We start from the raw sequence: 20,912 nt of genomic DNA on the forward strand, positions 1-20,912 counted from the left end.
CAGCATTCTATAGATGTGGTTAAAGGAGGCCTAAGCTAAATTCTATTTCTACCACTTAAAAGCCATGTGACCTTGAACAAATTAATTAACTTCTCTGTGTCTCAGGTCCCCTCTAGTGTAAAATGAGGATAATAAAAATATCTACCCTCAAAGCATATTGATGTCTGCAATTTGCTTTGAAATGCTTAAAAAAATAAGATGGATTAAGGGGTGAATAGAGGTATGGACAGATATGTGATAAAGCAAATACGATAAATGTTAATTACAGAATCTAGACAGTGAGTGGGAGGGTGTTCAACATGTAGTTCTTCCAAATTCTCTGTATATTTGAAAATGTCCATAATAAAATGGCAGAAAATAAAATAACACCTACCTCATAGGGATCTGATGCGGATTCAAGGAGTTAAATTTATACGGAGCTTGTTGTGTGCCACAGAGCATCATTATAAGTGTTTGCAAATAAATAATGCTCTGGGCCTCCAACTTCAAGCAAATCAGACCCAACTGCGAACTTCTAGAATTAAAAGTTTCAGGGGGATAAGTGACTTCAGTGTCCTTCCAAAGTTTAACTAAATGCATAATTAAAATATTTTAATTGTGGTCAAACCATGTAACATAAAATTTACCACCCTAACCATTTTTAAGTATATAATACAGTGGTGTTAAGTACATGTACTGTGTTTGCAACAGATCTCTGGAACTTTTTAATTTTGCACACCAAACCCTATACCCATTGAACTTAACCTACTGACAATTTAATGAAATTGTTGAGATGGCTGGATTTGGGTTTACCATTTTATTACTTGTTTTTAACTTGCCTCTTCCCTTTATTTAAGTAACCTCTACACCCAACATGGGGCCCGCACTCACAACCCCAAGATCAAGAGTCAGCCAGGCGCCCTTTAACTTGTTTTTTCTGTTTGTTCCCATGTTTCTACTTTCCTGACTTAAAAAAAACAACAACAGCAAAACATTTAAATGGTTTTTAGAATTTCATTTCAATTTTCACGTAGCATTTTAGCTCTACTTTGTTACATTAGTGCAGTTGTTGCCCTAAGGAGTACAGTGTACATCTTTAATTACCCACAGTCCTCTTATAATTAATACTGTTCCATTTCCCTAAAACTGTAGAAACTTTGTAATCATTCTTTATGGAATATTGGTATATATTAAATGGAGTTAATATCTTCTATATATGCGATTATGCACAAGACAATGCTATCAGTTTTCCTTATATGATTTACAAAGAAAGAGGAAAGAGAGAGACTTCTGCATTTCTGTAGATATTTATCATTTTTGATGATCTTTCTTATCTTTTCCAAGGATCCAAAGTTTCATCTGGTGTAAGTTTTCTTGAGCCTCGAAGAACTTCCTTTGACATTTCTTGTAGCGCAGAATTCTCCAAGTTTTCTTTTATCTGAAAGAGTCTTTCTTACCTTCATTCAAATCTTTTTATTGAGATATTCACATTCCATAAAACTCACCCTTTTAAAGCGTATCTGTCCATGCTTTTTAGTCTATTCACAAGTTGGGTCACTGCTGCCACCAACTAAATCTGGAATCCTCTTCATTTTTGAAGCATATTTTTCTTCGATAAAGAATTCTGGGTTGACAGGCGTTTTTCTTTTCTTCCAGCACTTTTTTTTCCTGCTTATTTATCTATTTTTTAATATGAAATTTATTGTCCAATTGGTTTCCATACAACACCCAGTGCTCATCTCAACAGGTGCCCTCCTCAATACCCAGCACTTTATATAAACATGTTCTTCCATTCTCTTTTGGCCTCCTTATGGGGTTTCCCAGGTGAAGGCAGTAATTTAAATGTATCATGTTTCTCTTACTGCTTTCAACATTTGCTTTTCAAAGTTTTGCCGTGATGTGTGCTGATGTGGACTTCTTTGGGTTCAGTCACCCTGGTATTCACTAAGGATCTTGTATCTGTAAGTTTCTGTTTTTCATCAAATTTGGGGGGTTTCAGCCTTAATTTTTCAAAAGAAAATTTTCTATCCCATTCTGTCTCTCCTCTGAAATTTCAATTATGTCCATGTTAGATTGTTTGATTCAACCCGAAAAGTCCCTGAGACTCTGTTCATTCCCCCCCCCCATATGTTTTCTCTCTGTTCTTCAAATTGATTTCTATTGCTCTATCTTCAAAGTTCATGTACTTTTCCTTTTGCACCTCCATTCAACTGTTAAATCCAGCTACTGAATTTTTATTTCAAATATTGTATTTTTCAACTCTAGAACTTCCATTTGGTTCTTTTTCATTGTTTCTATTTTCCTGATAGGATTTCTTGTTTTGTTATTCACTGAGAGCATGACGTTTTATTTCACTGAGGATATTATAACAGCTGCTTTAAAAGTCTTGCCTGGTACAGCCAATATCTCGTTCATCTCAGGGTAGAATTCAACTGATTTTCTTCCTCTCTGATATGTTCCATTTACTTGATTCTCCATATATGGGGTAATTATGGACTGTAGAAATGTTAATTTGTGGAGATGAGAGATTGTTTTTTTCTCCAGTGACAGTTGTTTCTTTCATTTAGCCGGCAAATATCTTGGGTCGGCTTGAACTGTAAACTATTTTTCTTAGGAGGCAGCTCCAGTCCAGTTGAGATTTTTTGTCTTTACCCGAGTTTTTCTGAGTCCACTGTACTCATGCAGGGCTCAGAGGGCAGTCAGAGATGTGTGCTCACAAAAGCTAAGGACTCCCCCTCCTCTGGCTCTTCTTTTTCTGGGATTTCTCCCCTATCTTCAGTGATCAGGGTTCTCTGGTTTCAGTTTTCTAGTCTCCCTGGCCAAAGAGACTACTGTTTTTCCACCAGAGTCCCCAGAGTACAGACTGTACTTAGCCTGAAGCTAAAATCAGTGAAAAGGCAAAGTTACTTCTTATAGCTCCCTCCCTTCCCTCCTCCAACTGTGTACTCCCCAGTAGAGTCTATCTGCTTCTGTTCACTCTCCAGTGCCTTAAATAGTTGCTTTTTACATTAAATCCAGGTTTTACAGCTGTTTTCTACAATGGAATTCTCCAGTAGACGGTCTTTTTGTGAAATTATGAGAAAGAAAAGTCTTCCCTCATTACAGTCAACATCATGAAGGGGAGCAGAACACGCCCCCTCCAAATACGCCACTTTGGCATACTGGTTCTTTAGAATTAAAGTTCCTTAAGACACAGCCAGTGAAAGGACAGTGACCTCCTGGGTCTACCCTGAAGGCAGCAAATAAATCTCTCATTTGAAAGGTATCCTCCCTGTACTAGGAGGGTAGAAGGCTCTTACTATCAAAAATAGGGGATTTAGGGCCAAGAAAGCTATATAAACAAACTGTTACTGCCTCCCTAATTTGATACCCAAGACCAAACCCTTTTGTCAATTCTTCACAAAGCTACCTGCTTTGGTCACTTCTTTCAGTCTTGTATTTCTTTAGGCTCCTGTACATACAAAATTAAATGTGGTTTTTTTTTCCCCTGTTAACTTGTGTTATATCAATTTAATTATTAGGCCAGCCAAAGAACCTAGAAGAAAGGAAGGGAAAGGTTCTCCTCCCCTACAATTACAGAGTTTCTACTTTAACTACTCCCCTTGCAAGTTAACTTCAAAGAGTAAAATAAAATTAAAAAGGTAATTTGATATAAGCCCAACTCAGGGATCTTGAACTTAATATCCATATAATTCTTTTACATGACATCTGTTAGGCAAAGTGAGTAATCAGACATATGGAAGCAAATTAATAGGAAGCTCTATCAATATTTAGGCATGGGGAAGAATTTATCAGTTATAAAGACTTTTTTCACTGTGTTAACAATAAAACACATATAGACAAATGGTAAACATGATACTATATATAGAATCCTAAGAACCGACAAACATATATTTGGACATGTGAGTCTAGGTGTCTAAATGGTTCTCATTTCTATGCTATTGTCACTATTTAGAAGCCTTTGAATATGAAAGTCTAAAACTATATTTCTCTTAATTAAATTATTAAGCCAAGATCAAGAGCTCCAACTTCCCAGCACAATACCAACATTTATTAGAACAAGACTTAAAATATTTACACATTGCATTTCACCTTGGAGGTAAAGTAAACATCAGCCAATCACAGAAATCTGCATTTCTGAGTCATTACATGCCTTAGTAAAGTCCAAAATGTATGCTGATCAGGAGCTACTCCATGCCTGGGGCCAGACCGTACCAGAACCGAGCATTTAGAACTGAGAGACAGAACTGTCCATTGTTTGCCTTCCTACGTGAAAGTAAATGGCACTTCATTGTGCTTGCAGGAGCTCCTTTCCCTGTGCCAGGCAAGCCTCTGCCCACCCCCTGTCTAGTCCTACCCACAGGTAAGAGCAGTTACTAATCTAATTATTCAAGAGTCCAAAATCCTGACTGGGCACAGTTAACAGTAGGTGGGGTCACTGTGTTAAAGCAACAGTCTCCACACAAGGTTTGTTTTATTGCCTCCAACTCCTGGCCTGGCCTGGCCTGACCTCCTGGGGCCCAGTGGCCATTCTCTTGCACTTCTCCTTCACTATACGGCAGTCCCCTTATCCACAGTTTCACCTTCTGTGGTTTCAGTTACCCACAGTTCACCATGGGCCGGGCACAGATGATCCTCCTTCTGACCATCCTCAGAAGGTCAATAGTAGCCAAACGCTATGTTACAATGCCTACATCATCCACCTCACCTCAGCGCTTCATCACACAGGCATTTTATTTTCTCACATCATCACAAGAAGGGTGAGTACTGTTCAATAAGATAGTTTGAGAGAGTGACCACAGTCTCACAACTTTCATTACAATACACTGTTGTAACTGTCCTGATTATTAAGTATTGTTGTTAATCTCTTACTGTGCTTAATTTATAAAGTAAATTTTATTATAGGTATATATGTATAGGAGGATGCATAGTATATAGAGGGTTTGGTACTATCTGTGGTTTCAGGCATCTGCTGGGGGTCTTGGAATCGATCTCCCGTGGGTAAGGTGGGAGACTACTGTATACAATAATCAACTAAGCAGATTCAGAGGTTCTTTTGGGACTTGGTTCACTTACTAGTTTGTTCTCCCCTCTAGTTTTTGTTTTTTTTTTTTTTTTGAGAGCGAGAAAGAGAGAGAGAAAGAGAGAGAGAGAGAGAGAGAGAGAGAGAGAGAATCTTAAGCAGGCTCCATAGTAAGTGTGCAGCCTGACATGGGGCTCAATCACACAACCCTGGGATCATGACCTGAGCCAAAATCAAGAGTCCCATGCTCAACCGACTGAGCCACCCAGGTGCCCCTCCCCTCCAAATCAAACACTCATCTCAACATGCTGATTGAATGTGATGGGGTAATAGGTGATTGGATGAAGTTGGAAGGGAAGCAGGAGTCCCGACATAGGCCTTAAGCCCAAACTGCTTGCACCAAGGCCACTGTTAAGGAGACTTCTACACTGATGTGCTGGAAGTTTACAAGCCTTTATTAATGTGGCACCTCTGAGTCCCACTGGCTACTACTGTTCCTTGCAGACAGTCCCCTCATGACTCCCAAAGGATAAGAGTAGATTGGCTGGACAGAGGTTGGGCATTTCTGGATTTCTGGCTCTAATAACTTAATGGTACCAACACCTTACCCTCAGCTCCCAAATCCTAACTAAAAGGATTAACTCCTTCCCACAGAAAGAATGCCTTATGAAACCTCTTCACAAATATATAAAATAACAAAGAATATCAACAAACTATTTAGTTGCTACATAAGCTATTAATTAGTACATAATAGTACAACCATGTCAGTTATTTGTGTCTAGCAGCTATTTCAATGCCTACCTCATGAGCTGTTAAATATTAGTAAGCGCAGACTAAAACAAAGAAAATATTTTTAAACCTTTCAAGATCTATGTTAGGCCTATCTCTATTGTTAATCAGCTCAGAAAGTCTCTTCTCATCAAAAGGATTTTTTTTTATATTAATGCATTACTCAGTTTATTCATTTAGAAAAGATAATGCTTTCATAAAGCAATTTTCACCAATTTTTTTCTTATTAAGATATTGGAAACTACCCCCATTGAAAATCTTTCACTTCTTCATTAGTGTTATTATCCTATAATGCATATTTCCTGATAAGGAAATCACTTTTAAGGGTGAATTTCATGAGTTCCTTTACAAGAAGTCAATGGAACTTTACAAAAGATTTGCCAAAACTTAAACGAATTTCAGTTGTTTAACTGATTCTCTTTAGAAAACAGTCTGACTTATTAATAGCTCTTAAAGGAAAAATCTTGTCTTACACAATGAATACAAAGTACTTGGTGTTTTACACTACAACTGGATTCCTTTGGTTCCTTGTATAATAATATGGTTGTGTGCCTGTGTAGGAAAATATGACTGATGTATTTTTTTAAATAATAAATTTAGACAAACCAGATAACTGTCTTTTCTCCCAAATTTAAATAACTTTGTTGTTTGTTCTATTATTATAAAATAATCCTGGTTTGTGGCTTAAAAAAAAATAGACAATATAAATAGGTCTAAAGTAAACCTTGAAAATCTCCCATATTCCCAGCAAAGATTACTATTTGTAATCCTTGGCACCTCCTTCCAGGATTTGAGCCATAAACTTACGATTGATAAATGGCTTCTTAACCCAACTTTCTAGGCAATTCCACCAAAAGTAATTTGTAACGCATCTTATCTATGACCATTTCTTTTAACTTGAGATGTTTAAGTTGGAACTTCCCAATCTCATGGAGGAAAACAATCAGGAAAAACACATTTTTCATTCTGTTGCCATAGTTTCTGCTAAGCTGCACAAATGTAATTGCTCAGAGCATGTGCCGAAATCATTTGATTAGATCCAAGAATTCACTTGTGTTAAAGCTAAGAAAAGGCTTAATTTAAAGCACTTTTACAATTAAAGTAAAAGTAAAGAAGAAGAAGAATGCTTTTGAAGCCATTTCAAGTAAGTTGTTAGTAAATGAGTGAGGTACTCAGATACCATTTTATTCAATGGATTAATCACTTAATAAACTTGCAATAAACTACAAGAAATGTAATTTATTAGGAAGGATTATGGAGTCTATGGATATTGGGGGGGATATCATTGTCATGTAAAGCTACTTACAAATGCTCACTGAGAATACAAGTTCTCATTTACTCATTTAACAAACATTCACTGAGTACCTACTGACACGTGAGCCAGCTGTTAGGTCTTTAAGAAGTATATGATTTGAAAATAAGAGATCAGCTAGGGAATTCTGGGCTAGAAGAATATCAGGAGCAAAAGCATAAGTAGGAATAAGTCTTTTCCTAACACAGAATAAGAAGAGGATTGTTCTAATTAGCTACAATGGGCTTATGTGGGAAAAACAGAAAAATATTACATCAAGTAGGAACAGGAAACTAGGGGATTCAAAACTTAGAATGCCAGACTGGTTTCAATTGAATCCATAAACAATAATGGCTCTTGACAAGATGAAAGTAAGGTTTTAGAAAACTGCTTTGGCAGTAGTGTGCCATGTGGAAAGCAGCAAGGGGAAGACTAAAGCTAAAAGGTGGTGAGGTTAATGCAATAAACCAGATGTGTGCTAACAAGACTCTGGTCTGAGTAGAAACTGGAGCAAAGAGGAACGAGCGAACCTAAGAATCACTGCAATATTCAGTTCAAGAAACATTTGCTGAACCCCTGATTTGGGTGCTGAGACCACAAAAGAAAACAGGACAGGGTCCCCCCTTCCAAAAATAAATAAATGAAACTCTGTTCCTCCCTCTGCCCTTTGGCCCCATATCTAAAGTACAAGAAATGAAAGTCTGGTGAATGGTAGTGTTACTGGTGAATATTGTGGAAAGGGGAAGTTGAACGGGGAAGTTTTGGGGTTTCAACACTGATTTTGGAGGGACAGCTAGGCATTCCGAAAAGGCTGCCATGTAGACAGTTCTAGACAAGGAACTGAAGTTTGGCAGAGACAGCACACTTATGGGGTTCAGAACATGCCATCCACCCACCAAACACAGCACCTTGGCATGGTGGATATTTTAAACTGAAGTAATCTCAGAATCAACAGCAGGTACAGGAAGGAGTTTCTGACCTTCCCCTGAAGCAAGACCTCCTGTGAAACGCACCCTCCCTGTACCAGAGGAAGGAGCATCCCTATCTCTTTTTTTCATTTTTATTTTTTATAAAAAAAATATTTTTAATTTATTTATTTATTTTGAGAGAGAGAGAGAGAGAGAGAGAGCACACAAGCAGAGGAGGGGCAGAGAGAGAAGGAGAGACAGAATCCCAAGCAGGCTCAGCGCCATCAGTGCAGAAGTCTGATGCCGGGCATGAACTCATGAACCATGAGATCATGACTTGAGCCGAGATCAAGAGTCAGATGCTTAACTGACTAAGCCACCCAGGAGTCCCATGAGCATCCCTATATCTATAGACAAGGGACACAGGGAGGAGTGTGAACAAACAGGCCTTGCTAGGTTTCTCTCCAGTTACCACACTTACCTCATACCTTGGTCCTCTCTTACTCCTTTTCTACAACTTTCCACTCCATCAAACCTAACACGATAATGCACAGGTTTATGTCTCCTGGGTCTTCCTTTCCTTATGAAGGCTCCCATGTCACATAAGACTTTTTACATAAATTTGTATGTTCTTCTCATATTAATCTGTCTTTTGTTCCAGAGGTCCCAAAGAACTTAGAAGGGCAGAGGGAAAACAAGTTATTAGGAGAGGAGCAAACACTTTAAGAAAAAAGTCCTCAGGAGACCACACAAAAAGAAGGGCAAGTCTTGCTGACAATCAGGAGTTAGGATGCAGGAAGAAAAAGAGCCAGAGAAAAGGTGGGAAAATGAACAGTGTACAGAATCCGAAGAAAGAATGCCAGGAAAAAACAAAAAAACAAAAACAAAAAAACCCAACCCTCATTAACGATGAAGTCAAAAGGCGGTACAACGGGAAATGTAGATTTGGTCTTTGTCGAGGCTCCCAGCACACAGCTTCTAGAAGCTTAGGAAATGTCCAGAGTGGTAAGAGTGTGTTTTGTATGCTAAAATGACTGGGGGCTAAGGGCCCCAGAGAACTTCAGGTTGGGGACTGGTTGCTAGAAAGACCTAGGACTTTCAGCCCCACCCTCCCCTCTGTCCCCTCCAGGGAAGAGAGAGGCGCTAGGGATTAAGTTAATCACCAATGGCCAGTGATTTAACCAGTCATGCCTACATCATGAAATCTCCAGAAAAATCCCTGAACACTGGTTCTGAGAGCTTAGGGCTGGTGAACACAGAGGTGCTGGGATGGTGGTGCTCCCTGATGGGGCACGCGAGTTGCACAGTTACCTGCTGCTCCCCTATTACCAACACCTTGTCCTGAGCATCTCTTCCAGTTGGCTGTTCCTGAGTCATAGTTTCATCCCCAAGTCTAGGCTGGGAGGTCAATATGGCTGGGGAGGGGCAAACAAGACAACAACCTTAAAAACCATGGAAACACTTCATTCGATTTAAGGATACGAAAGGAAGGAACAGAGTGAGAATGGGAAAAGAATTATATGAAATATTTTTCCAACTCAGCAGTCAGATGAAAGAGAAGGCCTGTGGGCAGAGAGAGTAGATCCTTCGGGAAGGGATAAATGATGGGATCCAGGACAGAAAGAGAGAAGGATTAAAAGACAGAGAGAAGAATAAGGCTGTGTTAAGGATGGAAAAAAAGATTATCCGTGGTCTTTCTACTCCAGGCGGGAGTACCAGAGAAGCAATGCATTGAGTCAACAGCAAAATGCCTCAGAAATCAGCTTGGCCCACATGCACAGGGGAATGAAATGAGATCTCTAAAAAGTCACCTTATGCGACAAAAACCACTATAAACCTAGAATCTGAACTGTCGAAACTACAGAAAGAACTAAGATATTTAAAGAGTGGACAACAAAAGGTAGATGGGAAAAAATGAACACTAAAAAACAGAATGCCAAATGAGGTAATGTGTTTCTAGCACTTTCCAGGGGACACCCTGATCATTAGCTTCAAATACCAGGTCCCCTAAGAAGCAACACCCCTATCCCGGAGACGGCCATATTGTTCTCCTAAGCCTTTCTCTGGTAGAGTACACAACCAACTCCCTTTTTTTCTAATTCCATGCATTGCAAGCAGCCCTATTTTACATTGATAGCCTTACCCAAAAGGAAAACATGCACTCATCAAGCAAACACAAGTGTTTCAGGTAGTTGTTTGTATTTCCCGCTCTAAATTGATCAAGTGTCATTTGAGTTGATACGTCAATCTTTTGAGATTGTAATTATAGCTACATGCATGAAACCCGAGCACGAGGAGAAGACACAAATGACAGAACAATCCAGCATCAATCTTGTCACTATCAAGAACACTTCAATAACAGCAATAACTATAAGACAACATAGTAGCGTACTGTGACCTTGTCAATGGTTTTGTGACTTTTTTCATCTCGGAAGAAAAGGAGAACAATTACAGAAAGCAGCCCTGTGAGATTAGCCGCAAGTGCAACAGGAAGTAGGGCAACAGCCTGTCCCCGCTGAAACCAAAACAATTAAGCCATGATTTATTATAAATCTGTGATCTACAGAACACCAACTTAGAAAGCTTAAACACTACTCGTCTTACACAAGAGCTTGCCCAACTTTCAGGCACTTAACAGGTTTATTTTCCTCTCTGAGACATTATCTCATCAATTTAAAAAAAAGGGTGGGGGGACAAAGCCTAACAAGTCAATAAAAAAAAAGTTCCTGTTTTTGGTAAAGAAAGGAGTTTCAGTCCTGGCTCAAATTCCCTATTCCTCAGTAATTACTTTCACCTTCCCCTTTCTAGCACCTTCAATGTTAAAGAAATCAACACTGACCTCTAATTTCCAAGTCCTGGGGAGAACAAGATCACAGCACGATATTGTAGACATTCTCTCTTTTTAGAACTTTTCTTTTATCATGAACTGTAACAGAAAAAGTCTCAGAGGTGGCAGCGATTATAACCCCACCATCCTAATACTACTAGCTACTCTCATCTTGTACATTCATTTCCACTTTTTTCTCGTGTATGTATCCTAGTTACTGGCTGGGGCTTGACAGCTCAATAATCTAGACCAAAGGACTCACACCGGCAGAGCCAGGACTTGTGCTGGTCCAAAGCCTTTCCCTCCCCTCCAAGGCTTCTCTCAATTCCCAGGAGAGCTGACATATCCTCAGTGCCCTCTGAGATCCTCAGGTACCTCTGCTCCGCACTGCTTGATCCCTGTGTGACAGGGGCTCCTCCCGAGTTCTATGAAAGTAACAAAACCCGAACACAGGCAGAAAGCATCCCTTGGTAAGAAAGGCTTTGGTGGAGATTTCTGGAGAAAGGCAGAGATTTCTGGCACACAGGGCAGCAATGAAAAGGGAACCAGAAGGAGGAACAGTCTTAATTTCTCACCGTCTTCCAGTCTTTGAAGGAGGGGGTCTTTACCTCACCTATTCCCTGGCTTCACAAGGCTTTTCCGACTTTCCTCCTTTTCTCTCTCTCTTTCTCTCTGAGGAGCAAACCCAACAAATCTGTCCCCGTGTTTCCTGTCAGGCAGCTTCCTCTACTTCTGACCTCTCAGCCCTAGCTAACACCCATACTCCCATCCCTGAGCGAGCTTGAGGTCAAGGCAATACCTGCCTGCAAGGCCACTCCCTCCATACAAAGAATTCTGGTGCCCATTGCTGTGATAACACATTTCCCTCCTCCCTACCTAGAGCAAACGATACTAAGTGAACAATACTCTGAACGCTTACTTGTATCCAGGATTGTGCACACCAGTGGCAACACCGGAGTGGACATCCTCCCTGATGCCAAGCAGCTCAGGAGCCAGAGGAGGCGCTCGGGCAAGTGAAGAAGCCACAGGCACAAACACCACTGCAGAGGCACGAGGCACGCAGAACACCCAGAGGACATCTGACCACATCTGAAGGTTTGGGGAAGTGAGGCACCGATGGGGGGAAAAAAAAAAGGCCTGCATGTCCGAAGAAAACACAAAACTACCATGATGACAGAGAACACGGCATGTCTGGGAATCAGCAATTAGCGCGGACAGGCAAACGCAAAAGAAGGAAAGGGCAGGAAGGCACGGCCAGACTTGAGGCAGGAACCAGCTCGTGAAAGACTCTGATTTGAAAAGGTACGTATTTTGTTCTACAGGCAACAGGAGCCAATGAAAGCTTTTAAGCAGAGAATTGAGATAATCAGTTCTGTACCTTAGAAAGACCAGCAGCAGCAGCAGCGTGGAAAATGAGTTAGAAAGGAATTCACGTGGAAGACAGCGAAGCCGACGCACAGGTTGCTACAATGGTTGAGGCCAGAAACGACACAGGCTACACTAAGGCGCTGAAGTTAGGAAAAGAGAAGAAAAGTAAATTCCTTAGTATGTTATTTATTAATACTCCTAAGCACAAAGCCAAAACATCGGAAATTACTAAAATTACAAAATTCTGAAAAGCTGTAGTACAATCTCTTCAATTCAAAATGGTAATCCATCAATGACCACGAAATCACAAAGTACTTGGAATAAAAGACAAGATAAATCTTCAAAATGTTGTACATGAACTGTATTCATTTGTTAAAACTCAGAACTGTATGCCAGTGAGAGTGAATTCTACTGTATGTAAGTTATACTTCGATACAAAAATATGAGAGCTATATTTTTTTTTGTTTTGGGGGGTTTTTCCCATGAAAATATTTTCTGAACACAAATGTTACATAGAAGAGATTTTCAGATTCAACTAGAATTTTCTTGATATGTACTTGGTTATCGTAAGATACAGATGTGGGGGGGTGTCTACAGATTTGGTAAACATAAACTTTGTGAGTTAAAACTATGTAAAATGTCTGTGGGATTTTCAAATGAAGATGAACAATACACAGTAAAGAATTTTACTGTAGTAAGATGATTTGAAAATTCACAATTATTATAAAACATACAGCTTTACAAGAACAGTCAACTTGAATACTTCATTTCCTGTCCATGTCGCATGACTGAACTTAATACATACAAAGATGTGAAGACAAAGATAATTTAGGGAATATAGCACATCAAAAGGATTGTGTAGACGTTTTTAGAAGACTTCCTTTCAAAAGTAAGCTCCCTCAGTGTTAGTTTATCACTTAGTGTTAATTTATCAGTCATTAGCTATCTGACAGACAATTTAGAGGCAACTGTGCTCTGAACTTGAATCTGGATAGACAACAGAACCACGTTACTGACACTCGGCACAGCTTTCCTTATTCTTAAGGTGTATGTTCATTTGCGATGGAAATCATGCGGCAGCATTTTGGTAGGCAAAAAATTAGCCAACTTACAAATGATAAAAACCTTAAACCGTTACAGAAGGTAAATACTCCAGATTCCAATGTGCTACCAAAATTATTTTGGTATTTGTTGACATACTTGAAATTGTACCTTCCACGCAAGATATAGTTTTCAAATAGTCCAAAGTATTATTCCCAAGAGTCAGATTTCAATTTGATGTAAGAAAATACAGCAGCACTTTGTTCCTCCTAAGCCATACCTCATTTTTCCACTGCAATTCTAGTGTCGCCTCTACGTTTGATTCTATTATGAGAAAGTACTTTACCAACACCCTTTCCTTTTTCTATTTTCCAGAGGACATGCTGCTAATAGTGCCAGTTTGGTTCCTATTAGCACTTAAATGTAGCAGCCTTGCATCAGATCAGTTTGCAGTAATATGTGCCTATGGCTATAAACTTCCAGAGGGGTTACCGCCAACCGGCTTCTCAAGAACAGTTCTACTTACAAAAAATATCAATTTTGACTCCTAGTGAATGAACTAACTTCATGCTTATGAACGCTGGGGACCGGACAGACTAAATTCATCCCGTCTTATCCCATCCTTCCTCTATCTCAGTTTTAACGGTCTTCTCTACCACAACCAGCCTCTGACACCAAGTCTGCATTTTACTTACTCGTTTTTATTTGTTATTTGTTAAAGTTTATTTATTTATTTTGAAGGAGAGCGTGCGCACTCCAGGCTCCATACCATCAGTACAGACACCAACACGGGACTGGAACTCACAAACTGTGAGATCATGACCTGAACTGAAATCAAGAGTCGGACGCTTAACTGACTGAGCCTCCCAGGCGCCTACCAAGTCTTCGATTCAGAAGAAAAGGTCAGAGAATATTCTAGAAGGACTTACGGGCTGGCACTAGAGCTCTGTAGGACCGTGCTCCTGTGCTGTCCCCTCCTTTTTTTTATTTCACACATGAAGCATGTAACCCATTCCGCTGAAACCAAGTCAAGCAATGAACGCTTCTGATTTTATGAAAAGGGTATCAGCACAATGGTGTTGCCAGTGAAAATGTTACAGAACTTTCATGCCTCTTAAACACTATTATAGTGCTCCCTGGTCACATGAATTTTTTATTTTATTTTAAAATGATTTCAAAGTCTAAAGTTGCAAAAATAAGGGACAACTCTCATATTCAGAATCACGAGTGTTTAACATTCTGCCACACTTCTCTCTTATTCGTACACTCAACGTGTATGTACACAATCTCACACAACTTACTTTTTCTCATCTATTCACAGTGGTTTGCACATGTCATGCGTCTTTGCCCCTCAATATTTCAGTATGCATTTCCTAAAAATGCTTTTAAGTAACGTCAGTGTAGTTATCAAATTCAGAAAATTTAACACTGATAAAATACTTTAATCTGTGGTTCCCATTCCGATCTGTCAACTGTCTGATGTTCCTTGTGATGGTTAATTTCATGTGTCACCTTGGCTGAACTACACAGTGCCCAGACACGTGGTCAAACATTATTCTGATTATTCATTATTTCCATGAATATAGTCTTTCCAATATAAGACTAATATTCCATCGGTGGACTCTGAGTAAAGCAAACTGCTCTCCATAAAGTCAGGTGTTTACAGAAGCCTCCATCATCAAATGGAAGTAGTAACATGAGTTTGGGGCTGAGCAGGTCCTGAAAGCAGACAAGTTATGTGAACAAGTGGCCCAAATGCCTGTGGTCCCCGCTCTTGCCACACTACCTTCATTCTCCCAGCCTGTAGTTATGGCCTCATGGGGAGTTCCCTAAGATCAATAGACAGAAGAGACAAGACCCAGGCCTGGTTATAGATGGCTCTGCACAACATGCCATCACCACCTGGAAATGGACAGTTACAACACCACAGCTCCTTTCTGGGACATTCCTGAAGAAATGTGAAAGCACCATGTGACCAGTTACAGAAATGAAGACTGCAATTGTCATGGGTATTTCTTCCTTATATTGTTATTAATATGTTTCTGTGTGTGTGTGTGTGTGTGTGTGTAAAATAAATATCTTTGTTTTCTTCCCTCTCTTGTTCCTTTATCATGTAACATATATGATGTATTGACTTTATATCGTAGTATTTAACTTACAGGATGGATACCAAGGAGAAAAATAAACATCACTCAAGGACCGTGAATCCTCTTCTGAGAAAACAGCATGTTTTCTGTTGTACACAGGATAGTTGTATCATATTAATGGGAACCTTGACCTTGTTATTGTCTTTACTTGGAGATTAAGTATGATTTAAGGAGATATACATAGATATTTGGTCAAACAGTCAAACGTTATTCTGGGTTTCTGTGACAGTGTTTTTGATTAACATTTAAATCTACGTACTTTGAGTAAAGCAGACTGCCCTCCACAATGTGAGTGGGCCTCATCTAATCAGTTGAAAGCCTGAATAGAACAAAGAGACCAGCCTCTCCTGGGGAAGAGAGAATTCTCCAGCAGACTCCCTCAGACTAGACTTGGAACATCAGTTCTCCTCAGCCTCCAGCTGCTAGCCCACCCTTGTACATTTTGGATTTGCTAGCCTCCATAATCACGAGCCAATTACTTAAAATAGATCTCTTTAGACACACACACACACACACACACACACACACACCACACACACACACACACACACACACACACACACACACACACACACACTTTTGGTTCTGTTTTTCTGGAGACCCTTGACTGATACATTCTTTAATAGCACTTCTTCCTTGAGTCTAGAATCTAGTATACAATCACAATTTGCACTTATTTTGTCATGTCTCTTTAGTCTTGTTTAAGCCAAAAGATTTCCTCAACCTTGGTCTTGTATAACTGATGTGTTTTGAAGACTATAATTATTTTTTTTTTATTTAAACAGAATTTTGTTTGACTGAAGTCTGCTCATGATTCAGGTTGTACATGCCCAGCTGGAATACTACTTAAGTGATGCGTGCTTCTCAGGGTATCACAACCAGAAGCAGACAATGTCAGTCTCATTGGTGGCATTAGTTTTATTTTTTCTTTCTTTCTTTTTTTTATGTTTTTTATTTATTTTTGAGAGACAAAGTGTGAGCAGGGGAGGGGCAGAGGGACAGGGAGACACAGAATTTGAAGCAGGCTCCGGGTTCTGAGCTGTCAGCACAGAACCCGACGTGGGGCTCAAACCCACATGACCTAAGCCGAAGTCGCTTAACCAACTGACCCACCCAGGCACCCCCATTTTATTTATTTCTAATTTTAAGTAGGCTACATGCCCAACATAGGGCTCGAACTCAAGACCCTGAGATCAAGAGTCGCATGCTATACTTGCTGAGCCAGCCAGGTGCCTTGGCAACATTAGTTTTGATCACCAAGTCAAGGTGCTGTCCAGTTTCTCCATTATAAAGGTACTAATTTCCCTCTTGCAATAAGAAATCTGTGGAGAGACACTACAGGGCTGTCAAAATATCCCATTCCTCATCAAACTCCCACACCTAGATTTAGCATCCATTGATTCTTGCCTAAACCAATCTTTGCTATAATGGTTACAAAATAATACTTTTTTATAATAATAATTTTCCACCTCTTCCACGCCCCTCTATGTCTACCAATTAGCACTGTATTGCAAGAAGAGTCCTCCCTTCTTCCTATCTATCATCAGACAATTCGTGGATTACCATTTTTTCAGTGCCTTAAAATTCACTCCTGTCAATTATTTTCCTGCACAAATGGACCCAGATTTGGTTGGTAGAAGCATCTGCAAGCTGGCTTCTGTGTCCTGACATGACCCCTTCATTTATTTTCTTCCTTTCTTCTTAGCATTTCTTTGCTTTCTCTTACAAGTAGCCTTGATTCCTTTTAATGGTAAATGGCATTAGAAGCCAAAATCTGGGTGCCAGGTGTGCTCACTGCTACTGGGAAATCTTGCCTTCTAGGCCTTTTCACAAACAGAGCTGGGGAATGTATATTTATGCCATTATATATATATTTAAGTCTTCTGTACATATATTTATATACTTATGTTCTATATGGACTTATGCTGTACATGGACATACACTGTATACACATGTGGTATGTGTTCCAAAATACTATAAGAGATGGCTCATTCAGTGGGTGTAAACTATTTGCTTACAATTTGCTAATGTAGAAAATTATTCTATATGAAATTATTTGACCTTAAATTTATTTACTGGTTTAAGTCATCCCAAATGAACCAAAACGCATATGGCCAACTCACCCAGAAATAAAAGAACATGATGAGTACAAGAGTAATGATCTAATGCTGAATGATGAAATCCAAATATTATAATGTTGAACCAATGGAATGTGAAGTACACCAATGATGTCCATGTATCTAGATGGTCTGCCATATGCCATTACCAAGCCACTTCCCAGCAAACAACCTGAATGCTCAAGAAATGTCAGAATGTCAGCAACTAGAGGATACTTGGTGTGGAGGCTGAAGCAGAAAAAGAGGCTGAGCAATTTGAGGAGGCAGGTCCTACACCCCTTTCCCACCACCTTTTTAGCTTGGAAATAAATACTTGAATCTGAGAATGTGTACATGGTTTGCATGGTTTCTTAGTTCTGCTTCTGTGTGTTTCATTGTGAAAAACTAGATTTTTTCTGTAATGTCAAGAAAAATTGAAACTGAATCTAAAATTGGGAACAAATATGTTCACATACTTATGCTCTAAGCGTTCTTAGGTGATACAAATTACAAATAGTTGTATACAAAATAAAACTTTAAGGTTCACATGCTTTTCTTCTATCTGTGGCCCCATCTTGTTTCAGTCTCAGCTCTATAAATAAATATTATGGGCTCATCATCAGTCCTTTTCCCCAATCTATTTGGATGAAACTCAATCCAACAGATTCCTCAGGAGGACCACTTGTGTAGGTATTCTCTGAGTTCTTGCATACTCAAAACTTTCTCTATAGCCTCAATCATGAAGGCAGTTGGTTGTATATAATTCTTGTTTGCACTTCCTTTCCTTAAGTAGTTTTCTCTTTTAAAAGTTGCTCCAGAGTTGCCATGCCATGTGTGTTGCTTTTGAGAAGCCTGATGCCAGCTAATTATCCTACAATTGTGTAATTTATTTGATCCTTTGGCCTGAAGCTCTGAGAATTTTTTTAATCTTTAAAGTCTAATGGTATTACTAAGATACGTCTCAGAGCTGTTCACTATGGGAGCTGATCATTATATCATCAGTTTTTCCCAGTAACCCAGTGGCCATTGCAATGTGTAGCCTCAAGTATTCTTTGATTTTTGGAACTATATTTCCTAGATAGTTCATTTTTCTTCTCTTAGGACTCTAGTTGAACATGCTACATGTTCTTTGTCCTCTATTTCAACTACTTTATCTCTGACCTTTTTTCTTTCTTTATCTAATTTTTAGCCATTTGTTTCCCTGCTTTCTTCAATACCTCCTATTAATTTTCATGTGGATCTATTCTTCTTTGGTGTTTTTGTTATTTAGTCTTCATTTCCAAAATGATTCTGTCTTTTCCTTCCTTCTTTTTTCTTTTTTTTTCTCCCTAAGTTTGATCGACTCTCATTGCAGTTCCCCCTAGGTTTTTTGGTTTTTGCTTTTTTGCCCATTTCTTGTTTTGTTTTTGAATATATGATTTAAGGTTTTTTAAATATCATCTAGTGCTTTTCTATGGATATTTATTCAGTTAGGAGTATTGTATTCTGTGTTTCTTTTGCATAGCAGCTGGATTTAGGGGGGACTGCATCAGTAGGAATGTTTTGATTTACATTTTCTATTTTCCTTTTATAGTAGTTTTGTATTCTTTTTTTTTTTTTTCTATTTTTAGGTATTTGGTGTACAGGGTTCCTGGTGGTGTAAAAGAGGCCTATAAGTTTAGTGGGGTCCACTGTATAATGGATGACAGCAAGGCACTGGCAGGTTAAGTTATCTTGTTTCTGCAAGGTCTGTTATTTTCTCCTTTTCTTTCTTTCTCTTCACTAGCCACATTCCCAAGGTGCTCACTTCTTCCTTATCTATTTTCCTATAGAAGCAGTTCTTTAACACTGCCACTTATGATCCTCTTCACTTCTAGCCTTTTCCGTGGCCAAAGCTGTGAGCTACCAAGCACCAGGGTTGGGGATCAGTATTTTGCAACATACTGTTGACACTCTCTTTCTGAGAGTGATTTTTTTGCCTGTGTTTTGCTTCGGTTTTCTGTGCTTCTTTTTTTTCAGAGTCTCTTAAGACTCCCCTCTCCCACTCTATGCCCCACAGGATTGCTGTTGCAAGAGCTCTGCTGGAATTTGGTGCTATTTTTCCTTCCCTCCTTGGATATAATCTGAATATTATGGTATTCCCTATCTCCCAGCAAAGCTGAAGATAAGCATCATAGGTGGTTTTATCTGAGCTTCTAATTAATATTATGGGGTGTGGTTTTTTTGCAGGAGGGATGTATAATGGAGATTTGCAATCAGACAACTGTCATTATCCTCCAAACCTAAAAGATTTATCCTTGCTCATGGTTAAAGTGTCATTTCTGAAGTCCTCCCCCCGTCCCCCTAAAAATTCTTCAAGGCAACTAGGAAGTTTCCAGCTTGGTCTGGGAGTCACTTAGAGGTGTTCCAAAAGTTAAAAACCTTCCAACCCATCTCCACCTGACCCTCAGTGTAAAGCTAAATGTCAGCATCCTTTTCCTGTTAAAAAATGGTGGATTCTTTGCAGCTTTATAGTCTTAAAAAATTCTGAAAGCCTTCGTATAACACTTTCCCTATAGGAGGTTTTATCACTTAGAATCACCTAAATTATATTGCCATAACATATTATCCTGAAATTTCAGTGGCTCAAAACCACAGTTTATTTTATTCATTTTTCATGTGCATCGTGACTTACCTAGGGGTTCTGTTCCATATCTTCTACTACAGTACCTGGGATCACAGAGAAGCCACCATCTAAAGTACTGTCAGTTGCTGAAGCAGTGGGAATAAAAGCTTTGAAGGGTGTCATACCGGTAATTAAATACACAGGCCTGAAGTCTTACCTGTAACTTCTGATCAATTTCGTTGACCTGAACTAGTCACATGACTCCACCCAACTACAAATACACCTGTCTTGTGCCAGCAGGAGAATCAGAAATCTCTACAATAGAAACTGCATCTTAAACCTAAAATATGCCCAATACTGTTAATAGCAATAAGACAATGTACTTCTTAGTATGTAAAAACTAGATTGACTCTTAATATTAAAATTAAAGAAATCATAATCTAATGAAATTCAAATGACATGCAGTAAATCCAAATAAGCCTGTCCAATACATGCAATATTTTAGTTGACCAAATGATGGAAACTAAAGTGCTTTATTAAGAATTCCCATTAAATAAGGGTGCCTGGGTGACTCAGTCAGTTGAGCATCCAACTCTTGATTTCAGCTCAGGTCATCATCCCAGGGTCATAGGATCAAGCTCCACATTGCGCTCCACACTGAGCATGGAGCCTGCTTAAGATTCTCTCCCCTCCCCTTTTTTTGCCCCTCTCCCCACTTACATAAGCACACATACTCTCTAAAAAAAAAAAAGAGAAGAAAAAGAAAGAAAAATTCCCATCGAACAGATTTAGCTATTGCCAATGCAAGCCTATTACAAACTTTAAATTATGGAAGATAACAGTATCCATAATACCCTTA

The 20,912-nt window shown here is 39.2% G+C and overlaps 1 protein-coding gene across 9 annotated transcripts in view; it reads right to left on the reverse strand.

The window, feature by feature from the left end:
- RPS6KA5 (ribosomal protein S6 kinase A5) overlaps positions 1 to 20,912 on the reverse strand; it is a 183,102-nt gene that overhangs the window by 133,618 nt on the left and 28,572 nt on the right. Inside the window, exon 2 of one of the 9 annotated variants that reach the window (XM_045451871.1) lies at positions 12,196 to 12,325. The exons of the other annotated variants lie outside the window; for them this stretch is intronic. The gene's annotated coding sequence lies outside the window, so the exon portion shown is untranslated. The remainder of the gene's footprint in view (positions 1 to 12,195; positions 12,326 to 20,912) is intronic. 9 annotated transcript variants of the gene reach the window in all.

This window comes from Leopardus geoffroyi, chromosome B3 (genome assembly GCF_018350155.1).
Source record: "Leopardus geoffroyi isolate Oge1 chromosome B3, O.geoffroyi_Oge1_pat1.0, whole genome shotgun sequence".
Lineage (NCBI taxonomy): Eukaryota > Metazoa > Chordata > Mammalia > Carnivora > Felidae > Leopardus > Leopardus geoffroyi.